The sequence below is a fragment of the Chamaea fasciata genome, unplaced genomic scaffold, assembly GCF_029207755.1.
Source record: "Chamaea fasciata isolate MVZ Bird 193981 ecotype frontalis unplaced genomic scaffold, bChaFas1.0.hap1 SCAF_5, whole genome shotgun sequence".
Classification (NCBI taxonomy): Eukaryota; Metazoa; Chordata; class Aves; order Passeriformes; family Sylviidae; genus Chamaea; species Chamaea fasciata.
The window spans coordinates 24,677,123-24,693,708 of NW_027094090.1; the positions used below are offsets into that span (position 1 = coordinate 24,677,123).

General features: G+C 39.5%; 1 long non-coding RNA gene across 3 annotated transcripts in view; it reads left to right on the top strand.

Moving 5' to 3' along the window:
• Positions 1 to 16,586, top strand: part of LOC136289342 (uncharacterized) — a 31,866-nt gene that overhangs the window by 5,178 nt on the left and 10,102 nt on the right. The window contains exon 4 of one of the 3 annotated variants that reach the window (XR_010720764.1): positions 551 to 2,366. The exons of the other annotated variants lie outside the window; for them this stretch is intronic. This is a non-coding gene — a long non-coding RNA (uncharacterized lncRNA). Of the gene's footprint in view, positions 1 to 550; positions 2,367 to 16,586 lie in introns of those variants that run through there. 3 annotated transcript variants of the gene reach the window in all.

The window sequence follows — 16,586 nt, forward strand, 5'->3', positions numbered from 1 at the left end:
GTTCTTTGGAAAGAAGACTATTAGCATGTCTGTTTTATATCATGTTTTTAAAAGATAAATACATTTGTTATAGACAGGTACAGCTAGAGACTTTCAAGGAGAACATTTATGCATTGCAAAGAGTTCAAAGAATAATCAAGGACTGGAAAATGCAAGCAATCCAATCTCTGATTAGTTTTATTAACAAAGAAACTTCTTAAATGTTTGTAGGCACTTTCTGGGATATCAGAAAGTTGTTAATAGGATGTTTTGGTGTATTAGAATACAGGATTCATGACTAATAGCTAAAACAGGACAAATTCAGGCTAAAAATAAACTTAAGATTGATTGTCAGAGCAGTTAACTACTGGAATGATTTAACCAAGGCAACACTGGCACTAGCAGTTTTAGAGTAAAGAGTGACCGTTTTCCTAGAAGATACCTTCTCCAATTCAGCAAGGACTGAAGGAGTCTTGTGGCCTGTGTTGCAGGAGGAGGTAGCCAGGAATATCCTGAAGCAATCCTTCCTGACACTATATGGCATGATTCTCTGAGCCCTTTTCCTTTTCAGCATCTGATGGAGAGAAACTGAAGTAAGAATGGAAGTGGCTCCATGGAAGAGATGAATTAGAGTTTGAATGTAATGAACTGAATCCAGCGAGAATGGAATACAAAAAGGAGCGAAAAAATGTGCCTGGGAATTTACTGAGGATAGAGTGGGTATTAATGAAATGGGGAATATCATGGCCAAATGAATCATCTTAAAAAGTTTTAGTTGAGTATTTAAAATTGGATTATTGGGGAATATTTTTGATACTTAGTTGATAAACACCTGAGTCTCAGGTCATGACCCTCAGCTTCCATCAACAGGGAGAAATAAGCACTCCAAAGGTGAGATTCATCTGACCTAGTTAAGACACCTGTTTTAGGACAAAATTATCGTCTGTATGTGCTCAGATCCAGCAGTCTAAATACTAGGTACCTGTATTATGACAGTCAAATCCCCTTTCACTGTTAGGAGATCAAAAGGAAAGAAGGTGATGGACCAGTGAAGAGGCACAAGGGTAGGAGAAGAACACATGGGACAGCTGAATTTAAAAGGCTTAGGGAAAGGAGAGAGGACTACACTTGTAGTTGAGCACGGCTCTGTGCTCCCTGGGAAAGCTGTTCTCAAAGAAGTAAATCACATATTTATGCACAAAGGACTTTGTACCAAGAAGTCTGTACCTCTGTACTGCCTTTATTGCTGCTCCTATTCAGACATCAGGAGTGCCGTATTCGTAGCTATTGATCACATGGAGATAGAGCAGGATTAAGATTAACAAGGGAAGTGGACTGGCTGGGGATTAGGAAACAGACCAGAATCAAACTGTAAGGGTTCTGCACCCCATAAAGGCTAAAGAGGGCCCTTAAGATAACAGTGCATCTTACAGCAAGTCCAAAACTTCTTCTGCCTGAACCAGTCTCACTCTCTTTTGGTGTGCCTATTTGTTTGCCTTTGCTCTGTGCCAGGATAGATTGAGAAAGCAAAACTGAAGAGAGCAAAGGAGCTGGAGTACTGCTTGCCCCAGTCATCAAAATGTTAAAGAAATAGTACAGTAGCTCACAGGATTTGAGCAGCCACCAGATTTTTTAAAAGCTCCATGAGAAAACATAAAAATTCCTTTTCTTCCCTCTCGCTGAGCCTGGTTCTTGCATATATTTTTAGTTATTCCCTTCTCAAAAAAAAAAAAAAAAAAAAAAAAAAAAAGGAAGTGTAGTCTTCTATCTGGATTTATTTACTTTCGTTCTAAAGGAGACATTGTTTGGCAATTTTATTTTTCAACAGGAAATAGTAAATGTGCTGATTTGTTTAATGAAGTTGAGATTCACTGTAGGAGTCCAAATTCCTTTTTTGTTTTACTCTCTGTAGAAATGAATGTCTTATGTAGATAAAATCTCGATAAAGATAAACCATTCAAGCAGATGTGAGCAAAGAGCTGAGAATTTCTGGGCTAGGGTAGAGAAAAATGCCTCACAGAGTCAGTAGTACTTCATGCTGCTAAACAGTGGCATGGAGCCTTTATTTTTGATCTTGTGCACATACTGGAAGAAACAGTAGGAAGAGAAGGTTAAATTTTGAAGTAAAATAATGTAATTTTATTTTTGAATGTTGGGCCTCTGAATGATACTCAGCATAAGCACCTGAGCATACTTGCTTCTGACCTCAATAAAAGTCCTGAATGCTGAATACTGGTGAAAATTAGAATAGTGTCCAAATGTTCATATGGGCAGATTACTTCTGTCAGCTACTTTTGAAACAGTTTCAGTGCTGTGTAGTAATAAAATCACACTGATCTATTAAAACATGTTTGTTTTGTTTATGGGTCTTTTGGGTTTTGGTTGGTTGGTTGTTTTTGTTGTTTTGTTTTTCTTTTTTTGTTGTTGTTCTGCAGTGTTCTGTTTAATCAAAGACTCCTTAAGACAGTGGTGCAATTTGCCTGTTGCAGTCAGGACTCACCTGTAGCCTTAGAGCCCAAGATCTGCCCCCTTCTGAGATCAGTCATTTCTTAACACTGCACTGGAGCACAGTGAAACCCCATTAGATGTAAAAGATACTGGAGAATTTATCTTGCCATTTGACTTTAGCAAAAGTAGTCCTATGTATGACTGTAGTAATTAAATAGTTCTCAATTTTCTGTTGTCATAGAAATTTGAGACTACAAGAGAGCCAAGATTTTATCCACATGGATTCTGAAGTTGATGATGACTGTGGATCAAGTCAGATAAATTAAATGAGCAGGAATCAAGAAAGGTTGCAGATTAATGGGCACTGTACCTGAGGGAATGCTAAGTTTTATGAGTATACATTGTCCCAAGATAGCATTCAACTTGTTTGATTTAAGCCCCCTACATTTTCTTATTCTGAGGCCTCCATTTTACACTTAATTGTGTTTATAATGGCATAGAGGTCTGTTGCAAAGAGCAAGGTTAGTATCAGAGGTGTAACAAGTTAGTTCAAGAATTATCCATTACGTTATTAATTTAATAAGTTCAAAACAAGCAGTATTAACCAACAAATGCTTGTTTTGAACTTAACTGTGACCAACTTCATGGGCTTCATATTGACAAACCCTTATTAAATTGTTTAAAAGGAAGAATTTGCACTCCCACCCTCAAGTATTTCCACTGTTGATTATCTTGATGGGAATGAGTTTCTTTTATTAGATTAACAATTCCGTTTATTCCCAAGAAGTTTGTAAAAAGGGAAGATACTTTTTGTTGCTGCTGCAGTAAATTGGATTATAGGGATCGTTCTCCCTCAACTCTCATGAAGACAATTGACAAATGTCTAATGCAAATCCAGAGAAAATACATCCCACCATAATGTCCTCAACAACCCTCCAAGAAGTCATTTTTTTGATTAAGAAGAGCAACTCAGAAAAAAAAAAGTAACACAAAGATGAAAGGTCTGATATTACTAGTTTAATTTCTCCAAGCTCAAGAAATGCACAGAGGAGTAAATCATTATACTTACTGCAAAAAATGCTGTCATTTTCCTCTTTGTGGCATTTTAGAAAGCATTTTGTGTGGACTAATTGGGAATGGAAAACCTTCAAACTGTGTTTTGGTAGTAATTAATAACTCACTACATTTTTTAAATATCCAGATGAACTATTTTGAACCAAAGAAAATGCTATTGATCCTGAAAGGGAACAAAGTTTTATTCCACACATGCTTTAACTAGTTTTCCAGTTGTTGAAGAATTGCATTTGCTACATACCTGTGCCTGTTTTAACTCCTGTAGCTGTGCTATAATGATATCCCTAACTGATATGGATCAGTATTAGTCTGAGAGTAAGCCTCGTGTACATTCTTTTCAAATGGTAAGCTCAGGCTTTTGCAATCTGTAGAAAGTTGGTGCAAATACTGTGCTCCACTTCCTTCCTCACAGTAAGATTTTGAAGTTCTGGTTTTAGTATCTCATGTCAGGTCAGGATATACAACAAAAAAAGAAGTCTCATGTCTCAGTTGTGATGTGTAGGATGAAGTGATGAAGAGCTACAAGCAGAAGTGGGACGTCTAGATATGTAAAGTAACACCATCTAGTGTGATGAAGAGGGTTCTCTAGTCTCCCTATTATTTGTTTTTTAAATTTTTGTGGCTCTCAAAAGTAATTTTTAGGGAAAGGGGGGAAAGAAGAGCAGCAAGGTGCCTTTATAGATGTTTCAGGTGCAACACAGGACAAGAGAGAGTTTTCTTGGAATTTAATGGTAGCAGAAAATGGGAGTTTGCTAACCTATGAAAGACCTAGTAGGAAAGATGGTGGAGGTGGTAAGACACAGGTGGACCACTGCCTTCCTGTGCTGCTTGCTGACATGATGACATGAAGAGCTGTTTCTAAACCTGGTTGAGCTTATTTTCAGAACTGCTGCACTGAGTCCAGCTTCTTCATACAACTTGTGTCATCACACATTGTTTTCTGGCCATGTCCTTGTGTAGTACATCATGGTTGGACGTGTACGTGTCAATTTCTGGTAGTTTTAGCTCTTTGTTGCCGCTTGTTTCTGGGTTTGGCTTTACATTCCTTTAGTCACAGTCTTTGCTCTAAGCCACATCAGACTACTGAATCCACCATTGCTCTCTGCCTTGTCTGCTGTGATTTCTCCTGGGAGCCAGGGAAGAAAGAGAGGACCTAGGAAAGGAGTGGGGAAATGGGAAGGTGGAGAGAAAAGGGAAGCAGATCTCGTGACATTTTTTTTTTCCTTCCAGCACATGGCCCTTCACAGTTTCCATACAATACAGCCTGTCTCTTCTTGTGGGCTGTATTCCAGGGGAGGATTTTTCAAATGGCCTGTTAATAAACCCTGATTGAGTCACAGAAGTCTCTTGCAGCTCTCTAAACCTGGCAAAATTGGAGTTTTGTTGTGTGTATTGTGGACAGCCTGGTGGGGTCACGTGCTGGTGACCAGCCCTGCTCATGGCAGAGGCTGGGAAGGACAGTGGCAAGGGCCTGATCCTGTCCATGGCACAAGGTGGAAAGGAATGAACTCAAGTGGGCCAGGTCTATGTCATACCAAGGGTTTTGTGTTTTAACATTTACAGGAATTTCTCTTGGCCAATCAAACCAAAACAAAAGGGAAACCAAAACAAATAGTGAAGTGTTTTCAGTGAATGTTAATGGACTAGTTCCCCTGATGTCAGGGAGAAGCTGATGAATAAAGCTGCAAAGTCTGAAGGATGTGCGCTTGACTTCTGTGTATGCTGCACACATCTGTGTGCCCAATGTCAACTGAGATGTGCCTGACACTATATTTTCTGGATTAAAGATTAGTGGTACCAAGCTATAGGTACAAAAAACCGCTGGTGAAATATGAGTCCCAAGGGTAGAAGTGAATCTGAGGGAATTGGCACAGAGATTGTAATCTTTCTTTTCCTACTGCAGGATATACAGCCTTAATTTTAGGGTCTCTTTTGTAGTTTAAGGCAATCTATATAAAAAGCTGACACTGAAGGTACTATAATCTAGTGTAGAGGGCCAAGTATGATGCTAGATACAGTGCGAGGGCCGTATAGGATTTTGGGAAAAGGGAGCCAAATCTGTATTCTGTTTATCTGAAAGGGAGCCCTGGACGTAGGTACGGACTGAGGAGTGAGATGCTAGAAAGTGGCACAGCAGAAAGGGACCAGCGTGTCCTGGTTGATGGCAAGTTGAATTTGAGTCAGCCTGACATTTGAATTTGAGTCTTTTCTGGCAACCAGGAGGATCACCCATGTCCTGGGGGGACATCGTGCACAGCATCACAGCCAGGCAAGGGAGGGGATTGTCCCACTTCCCTCTGCACTGAAGCAGCCTCACCTTAAATATTCTGGGCAGTTTTGGGTGCCACAGTATAAGAAAGATATAAAGCTATTAGAGAGTGTCCAAGACTCTCTAAGAAAGGTGAAGGGCCTTTAGGTGAAGCTGTGTGAGGAGTGGCTGAGGTCACTTGGTCTGTTCATCCTGTAGAAGAGGGGATTGAAGGGAGACCTCACTGCAGTTACAGCTCCCTTGTGAGGGGAAGAGGAGGGGCAGGCACTGATCTCTCCTGTGACCAGTGACAGGATTTGAGGAAACAGCATGAAGGTGAGTCAGGGGAGGTTTAGGCTGTATATTAGGAAAAGATTTTTCACCCAGAAGGTGGTTGGGCACTGGAACAGGCTCCCCAGGGAAGTGGCCACAGCACCAGCCTGACAGAGTTCAAGAACCATTTGGACAATACTCTCAGGCACATGGTGCGATTCTTGGGGTTGTCCCATGTAGGGCCAGGAGTTTGACTTTGGTGATCCTTATGGGTCCCTTCCAACTCAGCATATTCTGTGATTCTAATAAAAAGACTTGAAACATACGCAGAAATTTTTATCTATTTTAGCGCATATTATAAAGATTAAAGCTTGGGTTGGGAAAGACCTTAACGATCCCCTAGTTGCACCCTCCCCTTGCTGCTTTGCCTGCCCCTGCAGTGGTCAGGGATACTTTCCACTAGAGCAGGTTGTTCAAAGCATCATCCAGCCTGGCCTTCAGCACTTGTAGGGATGGGGCATCTGCAGCTCCTCTGGGTAACCCGTTCCATTGTCTCACTGCTCTCACAGTAAAGAAGTTCTTCCTGGTATCTAACCTAAACCTACCCTCTTTCAGTTTAAAGCCACTCTCCCTTTTCCTGTCACTCCATACCCTTGTAAAAAGTCCCTCTCCAACTTTCTTGTAGGCCCAGAATGCTGTAAGCTCTCCTTGGAGTCTTCTCCAGGCTGAACAACTCCTCTTGCAGCCTAGACAACATCTAAAAAAACCAGAAATGTTTCAGTGTAGATGTTTTGAAATGAAATTATTTAGAACCCAAGAATTAATGTCAATGTATAACTTTATTTATTTCAGTTAATTCACAGTCAGTAGTTAAACTTACTAAGTAGGTTTAACTGTGAGGTTTCATTAATAATACAAATGTAAATATGATGTAAGACTATCTTTGCCTGAAAGTTATATATTCCCCCCTGGTAAGCCTCGGGACCTCAGGCATGTAGAGTGTGGCATTAATTTATCTGTCCTTTTTCCGTTAGCATTAGGAAACTGAAATAAAGCATGATGTGATTCTGTGTGATGCTCTGACCACAGCAATGCACTAGATGGCACTGTTGGTTTTAGTTTCACTGCTGCCTCTTTCGGGAACTTAATTAGCTCCTTTTGAAAACAAACATGCTTTTTCAACAGAGGGTCAGTGTACATTGTTCTGGTCTGCTGCTTTTATATTTATAGTCATGTAATCAATATGTTGGAAGGGTAATTAATTTTTAACTTCAAGCCAATTGTAGATCAAATGCCACTAGAGTTACTGGGTGGAGACAGTTTAATTTCCTTTGAAGCAATGATACTGATTAGCTGTAAAAGGTTTGCAGTGAGTTGCTAGAGATCCAGAAGACCTTTTGCTTTGAAATACTGGTGTTAACTTTAAAGTCACACCATTACTGTGATACAGATTAATGAGTTGTGGCATAATTCTGATAAAGTTCCACTCATGTACTTGCTATATTTTGTCCTGTCAATTCCTATTTCAAAGCAACTTTATTTGCTTTGACTATAATGGTACAAAGTAAGTATTAAGTTGATCAAACTGATTTTCTGCTTTTTATCACTGTTCTCTCATTATCTGTCTTTGGGGACTCTAAAGGCCTATGGCTAAGCATGAGATGTGACCATCTATACTACAGCATACAGGAAGGATGGCATGAGAAGCTGGGTTATTTTTTGTAATCTCTCCAACCCATGCTTGTCAGACATGCTGGTGTCCTGGCCTCCTGTCCCTTTCTCCTATTGTCTAGGGCAGCTCTGTCTGCCTCTCGGGTTCCTTACTTGAAGATACTTGCCAGCTTTCAGTGCTCTTCCAGTGCTTTCAGCCCATCCCCTTGATGTGTCCTTGTCTTCTGAGCTAACCTTCCTTGATCATATTTTCATCTGTTCACTCTTTCATCCTCTTCTTTGTCTCTGTACCTCAACATTCAAGCAAACTGGAATCTCAGCGCTCAGCTCTCTATCTCACAACTTTTAACACCTTCCTTCTCCTTTTTGTAATCAATAAATGAGCCATTTTCATGGATAGGCTATTGATCGCTTCTCTGGCTGTTTGGATTCTTTCTGATCTTGTGTCTTTGCTTTCCATTACATAAAAATTTCGCTACAGGCTCTGACTATCCACTCTTGGGCAAATCTCAGAGCCTCTCTGCTGTCCTCATCTTTGTTGATCTCTTGGCTGACTTCTGATACTTTGATCGTTTAATTGGATTTCATGCTGAGTAAAACCATGGGCACTGGTTTAATCTTAAATTAAACTTTTGTTTAGTCTAACACTAAAAAAATAAGGTCAATTTCAAAACAAAAAATATTTCCGTTTCTCTTTAAAAGACAGCCTCTTGTATTTTTATGTTTAAACTATTAATTTAATTCAGCCTGGCCTGAGCAAATATTTCTGTCCTTTCAAGTCATACTTTTGAGTAAATCTTATCAATTAATGGAGCTATGTTACTGAGCTGTGCTGCAAATGTCTCTGATTTCTGCTGGAACCAAGAATAGCCCTCAGCATAGATGGACACAGCCATCAGATATTGAGACTTGTCAGAATTTTAACCTTTTCAGGAAGACAAAACATCATAATTAGGAAAATGATCAGCAGAGGTTAGGGTCCATGCCATTACATTTTCTGTCAGAAATTAATATTGTGAATAATAAAGGCAGGACTGCAGTTACTGCTGTAGACTGTTCTGTAGACTTTAACTTACAGTTGTTTGTAAGATATTAGATTAAGATCATGAAATTTATTCTAGTTTTGAGACAAACTAGGGATGGATATATGCAGCATACAAGAAGACTGAAAACTCAATTATCATAACCACAAGAACTGAAAAGAAAAATCTGTGCTGTCTTCCTGTCTGCCGGTTCTACAGGATCCATTTTTCCAGTGATCTTAGTCTCAGTGCTTCAGAGTAGTACTTCTGTCAAATCTGACCATTCTGGGGGGCAATGGGGTGACAGAAGAACATATCCCAATGTTTTTACAGTAGAGGGAGCTGATGTTCAGTGCGTGTGCCTGTGACTTTTAACTGCTATGCCAGTCTTTGTACAGAATATGCCATTAACACTGTGTGTGTGTAAGCACTGCTGAAGAAACAACTTCTCTCAGGAGTTTGAGAGAACTTCATCTCTTGCCCACTGGCTGCAGTCTCACAGAGCTCTCTGCCAGGGTCAGTGGCCTCAAAGAACACTTGTTAGAAGGAGACACCTCCCAGGGCCCTTGGGCATTTTTTCCATGCATCAGGTTTGACATGAGAGAGAGAGTGGCAGGAGTGTTGGTATAACATTGCAAACATGGAGCCTCAGTGTGTCTCCTCCCTTACCTACCCAAGTCTAATGTTTCCATCTTTCCAAATATCATAACTTCGTATTACACCATGAACAAAGTCTCTATTGTGCTCTTGGCTTTGCTCTGCTTCCTGAATCTGGCCTGTTTTCTGCCTGACCCATCCATGAATAAGTCCTCAAGAAATTCCTTTTTGTACAGCTCCCTTTTTAAAAGCCAGAGATCTCTCATTCTCTGGTATTGCCTGGCTGGATTATGCAAGTTTTTCAAAGTTAATGGATCAAAGTTAGTTAAAATAGAGACAAAGGAAGTGTGAAACCACTAAATACATATGTATTCAAAAATACATATTATGTAAAATGAATGTAATATTCTTTTAATGCAGGCTAAGGGGTGAAGGATTAGGGTTCCAACTAACTTGAGCTCCTGGCTTTGCTGTAGCTCCTTGGTTAAAAGTTGTCCTCTTGAGGCAGCTTTCCCGACTGCAGTGGTTCAACTAAGGTAATCACAAAAGAATGAGTTAGGGGAGGGATATAATCTCAAAACAAAAATAGGATATAGACTTATAAAAAAGAGGATTCAGTGTGTTCCAGACCCATCTAAATTGTATGATCAAAAAAGATCCTCAAGCAAATTATTTATTTGTCTTGTTCGCACCTAGAGCCACATTTCTCAATCTGTTTGTGGAAAAAAACCTCTAAGCACGTAATGTGCTGTAGTGGGTTGTTTGTCCAGGAAACTTGGGTTATATTATTGGTGACTTAATTTAGCCATGAGCAACACAACTGCTGACCTAATCACTCTATAAAGTGGCACATTTTGAGAGTACCAACTTTTTCTTTGGCACCACACTTTAGAAGTAAAGAAATAACGATAGACTGGGAAGAACCAGCAAGAAGAAATTTAATATGGTAAGAAAACAAAGGCTATGACTAAGGGATGAAAAGAACCTTTTAATCTGAGAAGAAAAGAGATTAAAATGGGGTATCTTTGCCTAATTTTTTTCTATAGATAACCTGACAGTTGTTTGTTTGCTATGTAGCCAGTCTTGGGGCAAAAAGAAGGATATAGGTCTCATACCTAGTGAGAAAGATTTAGAAAAGAAATCCAGGAGAACTTTTTGCACTATACAAATAAAGAAACCTTGAAATTCTTGTAGCTTGTACAAGTAGGTTTTTTAAAGAAAACATTAGACAAATGTTTGCCAAAGCAGCTTAAGTGTGTTCACCCTATCTTAGTAACATGGGTTGAGCCAAATAATCTCCTGACATGTCTTCCTGCCCTGTATTTCTTTGCTGGTGCTTTGAAATATATTTATGAAAAGCAGTCTCTCCAAACAAGGTAGCAGGATTCACTATAATAAAGGAAAACTCCTATCTCCAAAGTTGGTTCTTTTTGCCAATTCTCTGGTCTGCTTTCCTCCTCAGGCCTTGGCACTAGGCATTACCACAGCAGGCTGAAATTTTCATTAGCTGTTTAATCAGAGGAGTGTTTGATTAGAAGCACCATGAAAGGAAACAAGGAGGCTTTTATGATGATATTTGTACAATTTTCAGTATTTCCTAATCACAAATAATTTTGCTATTAATTTCCTTAACAAGTCTTCCTAAGAGTGATTGATTTTTGAGCTGTTTGCTGTGGTGTGTGTTACTAGTTAATACCTTCATGTTGAACAGAGTACTGATGTTAGCTGATCACAGAGGTAGGATGGATTTGATGTTTTTCAACAGCTTTTTATCAGTTTTCCCTTGTCTTGAGTTAAAAATGATTGTAGGCTGAGGAACATCTCTCATATTCTCTAAGTGTAGCTTGGCTCTGTGGGAAGATGTGGTATATACGCAATCTGTACCTAAAGAAAACCCACTGCACAACATAAGTTTCTGCATTTATGGATACCTTTCACGTACATGAAAAACACAACACTGGCATTGGAAAACAAAGATAAGCCAAAGCAGCAGCCCTCCTTGTTCAGATCCCCTGTATCTGGCAGCTTACTGCTCAGCTCTGCTTTACTACTGAACAGAAGTTCCCTTGCAACTGTGCAAATCTGTCACTTTATGCTCAGATATTTGGAACTTGCAGTACATCTGGGAAGTGAAAAAATGCTGGGAAGTGTTTCAGATCTTGCAGTTGAGCACTTCAAACAGATGGCTTTTTTCCAGAGAGAGCTCTTCCAGCTTTTAGAATTACTCCTCATAAAATTTGACTTAGCTATTTAGGGGTATTAGTACGAGTGGTGGGGAGGGAGTGGCATTAAACTTGTAGAAAATAGTGTTGGGTACCTTGAGCAGTAAAATCCTTTGATCTTCTTGAGTCTCTAATTTCCTGTTTGTGGCTGAATGTAGGAATAATGGACAAAGTTTCTATATTGTCATTCAGTTGATAAAGGAAGTTTGGTGGGTTGGTTTTTGTTGGTTTTTTTTTTTTTTTTTTTTTTACTGAAATGAGACCTTGTTGATTTGAATTCAGGTTGAAAATACCAGAGTGTTGATCCTGTATGTTGTACTTTATGAATGAGTCATGAGTCTGTTTTATACTATCTGCTTGGCAGACCAGTGCAGAAGCACAATATGAAAAAATATTATCTAAACCAAGCATTTCATTAAGCAAAGACATTTGTTATTGGCTTTTCAGTATGGGCCATTAACCTTCATGGATGCTACTTTCCCTGCAATGAAGTTTCTATTTTAACACCATTCATTATTTTATGCAGTAAAATATACAACTACATAAATTTTATGGTAAGTACTATAAGGACTTTGGAAGGGGAGTCTTGGGAGAAGTGCTGTGTCAATAATGATTTGTTCATCATAGTAGTAATAATATAAATATTGTTCATAATATAATATTGTTCATCACCATCCAGACCTTATCTTCCTATTTAGAATTATCTACAGAGCATAATATTGGGTAGGTATTTGTACATTGAACCTCCATGTGATGATGCCTTCTTGGTAGTGTGAAGATACTAGAAGCAGGAACCAGAAAAAATTATTTGGGAAATCAGTTTTGGCAGACAGATGAAACCCTCAAGTACTGCAGAGAAATGTAGTTTCTGCCAAATAACCCAAAATCAGTTTCCCTTGAATCAAACTCAAGCTTTTAGAAGACACAAAACCTATTTCAAGGTGCCCAAAATGGCTAATAGAAATGAATTCTCTTCATTTATCCAAATGAATTGGCAGATACATTTTGAAGCTCCTAGATATATGACATAGATTTAAACATATTTTAAAATAATTTACTTTTTTTTTTTGTTATGGTCTTAAGAAAACCCTGCTGATACAAATTAATAAAAATAGTCCTAGCAAATGCATTTTTTTTACTGTTATTGCAGATGTACAGGCATTTTTTCAGGATATTTTTGAGTAAAACATATTCATAAAAAGAAGCAGAAATAGTTCTGACATAGATGGCCTTTGTTTACCTACATTTCATACAGCAGCCCAGGTTACACCTTTCAATGAGCTGAGTTTGTTTTCATCAGTTCAATGACATGATTCATGGGAACTGCATGGGCCTGACAATTTTTTACCCTCTGCCCATCTGATTCAGAGCTACTGTTCAAAAATTCTGACTATAGCTGCAACGAATTGGTGTTCAAAATATATGGAGGACACAGCAGTGCTGGACTATTTTCACCATTATTGAGCTATTAACCTTTAAGGGAAATGTTTCAATGTTCTTGCAGTTCTTGTGGCAAGGTGGCAGATATATCACACAGGCATGGCTAATGATTCTATAGACCAGGTAATTTCAAAAGATACATTTCCAGTAACTGACAATGAATGAAAAAAGCTATTTATTTAATTACATTTCTCTACAAAATGCAAAAGTCACAGGGTGAAAGTGTTTTTAACTTCTGATGATGGTTGTTATTCCTGTAGCAGTCTTTTCTTCTAAGGTTTGCTTAAAGAAACGGGTAACATGCAATTGGAGTTGGATGTGACTCACTCCTTGTTATGTTCCACTTGCTGACGAGGCTGTATGTATTGTCACATCTTCCCATGTGTTTGCCATCAATTCCCTGCCATGAGCTCCAACAGGCTGCAGCCCCGCTGTCTTTCTTAAATTGCCTTTATTTTATATTGAGCCATACAAGATAGAGAATATACCACTGCTGTCTGGAGGTTTTTTTTCTTTCCTAATTGAATTTCAAACTCTATTTTTAGCATTTGCGTTCAGTTTTGTCACACTTGCAAAGCATGCCAACTGCCCCAGTGAGCTGCAGCCTCCTGGCAGCTGAGGTGTCCATGTTTGGTCATGCACCCTAAAGTTTTTGGCAATAACCTTTTTCACATCCTAAAGGAGGATATTCAACTCATTTGTGCCAGTGAGAGGGTCTCAATGTGTGCTCGATAATTAGGGCCTGGCAAGTGTTAATGCATGGTGTTTGCAGAAATGCACAGAACCTCAGAGGCCCAAGCAAGGATGACTTCCCTGTTAAATTTCAATGAGTGTAAGAAAATGTTTGGCAGATAGTGATGAACCTCCAAACAGCACTGGGCTGCATCAAAGTACTTACTACTGAAACAGTAAAGTACACAGAAACCCAGGGTCTCCCTGGTCTGAATATGGCAAGGATTTACCTTCTGCTGAGGGTCTCTCCCCAGGCGTTGTGTGTAGGGAGGAGGCTGCTGGCTCTTGAAACGAAAGCACCAAAATTAATAGTAGCATCAGCCAGGGAAGCAGATTTTCTTACAAAACAGAAATTTTTTCTCTTCCGTTCCCCTAGGAGGTCATGGAGTGGCTCTAAGTGCTTAACCTTAATCAGAAAGACTCTGGTATCCTCACAGGAAGTAAATGCACCTGTAGTGTTAGCAGGTGGATGGGGATTGCAAAAGGAAAATTCAGGTTTAGTGTCAGAGCACAGTTCTGGGGTGAGAGACTGATTTCCATTGAGCTGGTGTGTGTTGAATCAATAAAGTTGTTCTGAGTTCTCCCTGCTGTCTGTGAGATCACAATTTCTTGTAAATGTTTTTACTAATCAGTTTGGCACAATCCTTAGATTTCCTGTGTCTTTCTTTCATGCTCAGAATACTCAGTTCATGACCTGTTTGTTAAAAAGAATGGAAATTGGAATTTTCAGGAATAGATGTTTTGCTTAGTGAGTAAAAAACCTATTATGATTTCTATTTCATTTATCTGCTCTGACCTTTTCCTCTGACGTAGTATTATGGCTGAATCCCAGAAATTAAACTTCTGAAGGGAGAGTTTCATCTTTAGGTATAAAATTATTTTGAGGCCCTTTTGCAGTTTCTCACCTGTGCTATCTTTTCCACTGCAACCTCATAATTTATTTACGCAAAGCATGTAGGTCTCTTCTTCTTGACTGATTTTAACACCAAAGACAGAAAATTAGCAATATGCTAAGCCTTAGCAACCCAGTGGTACTGTGTAGCATTTTCCATTGTTTTGGAAACCTTTGATATTGTTGGATGTATTACAAATCTTCTATAATAGATGCAAGCTACTCTCAATGGATTAAAAATCTTCCTAAATAGAGGCTGATGACTCTCAATGGTTGAGTTAACAGTGCACTCAAGAAGTTCGTGTGAAATCAACAGGAAAATTTCTGTGGGGTGAGGATATCCCTCCCTATTTTTCAATCTCTTGGCTTTTGTGTAGGGTATGTGTTATGCAATGTTTTGACCATGGGGCCCATCCACTGTTCATATTCCTGCGGTGGGAAGCCTGCCAGTGTAAGTCAGCTGCAGATCTGCTGCAGTGTGTACCTGGTATAATCAAAATTACCAGGATGAAAAACTGAGCATGGGAAGCTTGTGATTCTGTTGACCCTTTCAAAAATGCAATATATAGCATCCCTGAGAATTAATCAGAGGAATGTGTTACAAATCTGGTATTTAAGTTCAGATCATCATTTGACTGTGTGTTACACTGGTTTAGATTGAAGACCCTGATATTAATAGCAGATTGTGTTAAAATCTTAGAGATTTTTTACTGACTTTTCAGGGAAATCCTGAAAATTTGTTGGAAAGTAAATTAAATATAAATAATTAGAATAAAAAAATTGATCGATCTCGTGACATAGCAGAATATTTTCATTCTTGGCTACTATTTTCAATGCCTTTTTCACAGAATAAAAGAATATTTAGGGTTGGAAGGGACCTCTAGGGATCATTAAGTCTGAACTTCTCCCTGAAATACACTTTGAGGTGAAACTGAGCATATATATTTTTTGTTCAGAAGTAAATGTGTTTGGAGAAAATACATTTTGATGTTGGGTTTTCCTGATATTTTGAAATGGCAAGAGCATATAAATGCTGTTTTTAATCAGTTGAAATTGCAGAATTAATTAGGTTGGAGACCTTTGAGATCATCAAGTCTAACCTATGACCTAACACCATTTTGTCAACTAGACCATGGCACTGAGTGCCACATCCAGTCTTTTCTAAAACACATCCAGGGACAGTGACTCCACCACCTTCCTGGGCAGCCCATTCCAATGCTCGCTCACCCTTTCTGTGAAGAACTTCTTCCAACCTAAACTGCCAGCTGCCGTGGCCCAGCTTAAGACTGTGTCTTCTTGTCCTGGTGCTGGTTCCCTGGGAGAAGAGGCTGATCCCCACCTGGCTACAGCCTCATTTCAGGTGGTTGCAAGAGCAATAAGGTCTCCCCTGAGACTTCTCCAGGCTAAACAACCACAGTTCCCGCAGCCACTCCTCAGAGGATTTGTGTTCCAGACCCTTCACCAGCCTTAATGCCCTTCTCTGAACATGCTCCAGCATCTCAACATCCTTCCTAAATTGAAGGGCCCAGAGCTGGACACAGCACTCAAGATGTGGCCTCACCAGTGCTGAGTGCAGGAAAGGAATCACTTCTCTGGTCCTGCTGGCCACACTATTCCTGATCCAACCCAGGGTGCTGCTGGCCTTCTTGGCCACCTGGGTACATGCTGGCTCGTGTTCAGTCTGCTGTCAATGAGATGATGTGCATTGAAATATTTTTGAGTGAGGCAAGTACAAAATGAGATAAGCCACTGGAGAAATAAGCTTGCAGGGTCCGACTTAGAGTGGCACAGGACAGTGTGTATTGCAGTGTTTGTGGGGTACCCACTTAAAATGCTCTTCACAAAAGGAAATCTGTGAATTCAGTGGGAGACATCTTATGTAACTGGGAGGAAATGTGTGGAAGAAGGGTGGGGCAGGCTCCTCTTGCTCTAGAAGAACCAAGAGCCCCATGGATTTTTCTCTTCACGTGTCACAGATAAAAAACACC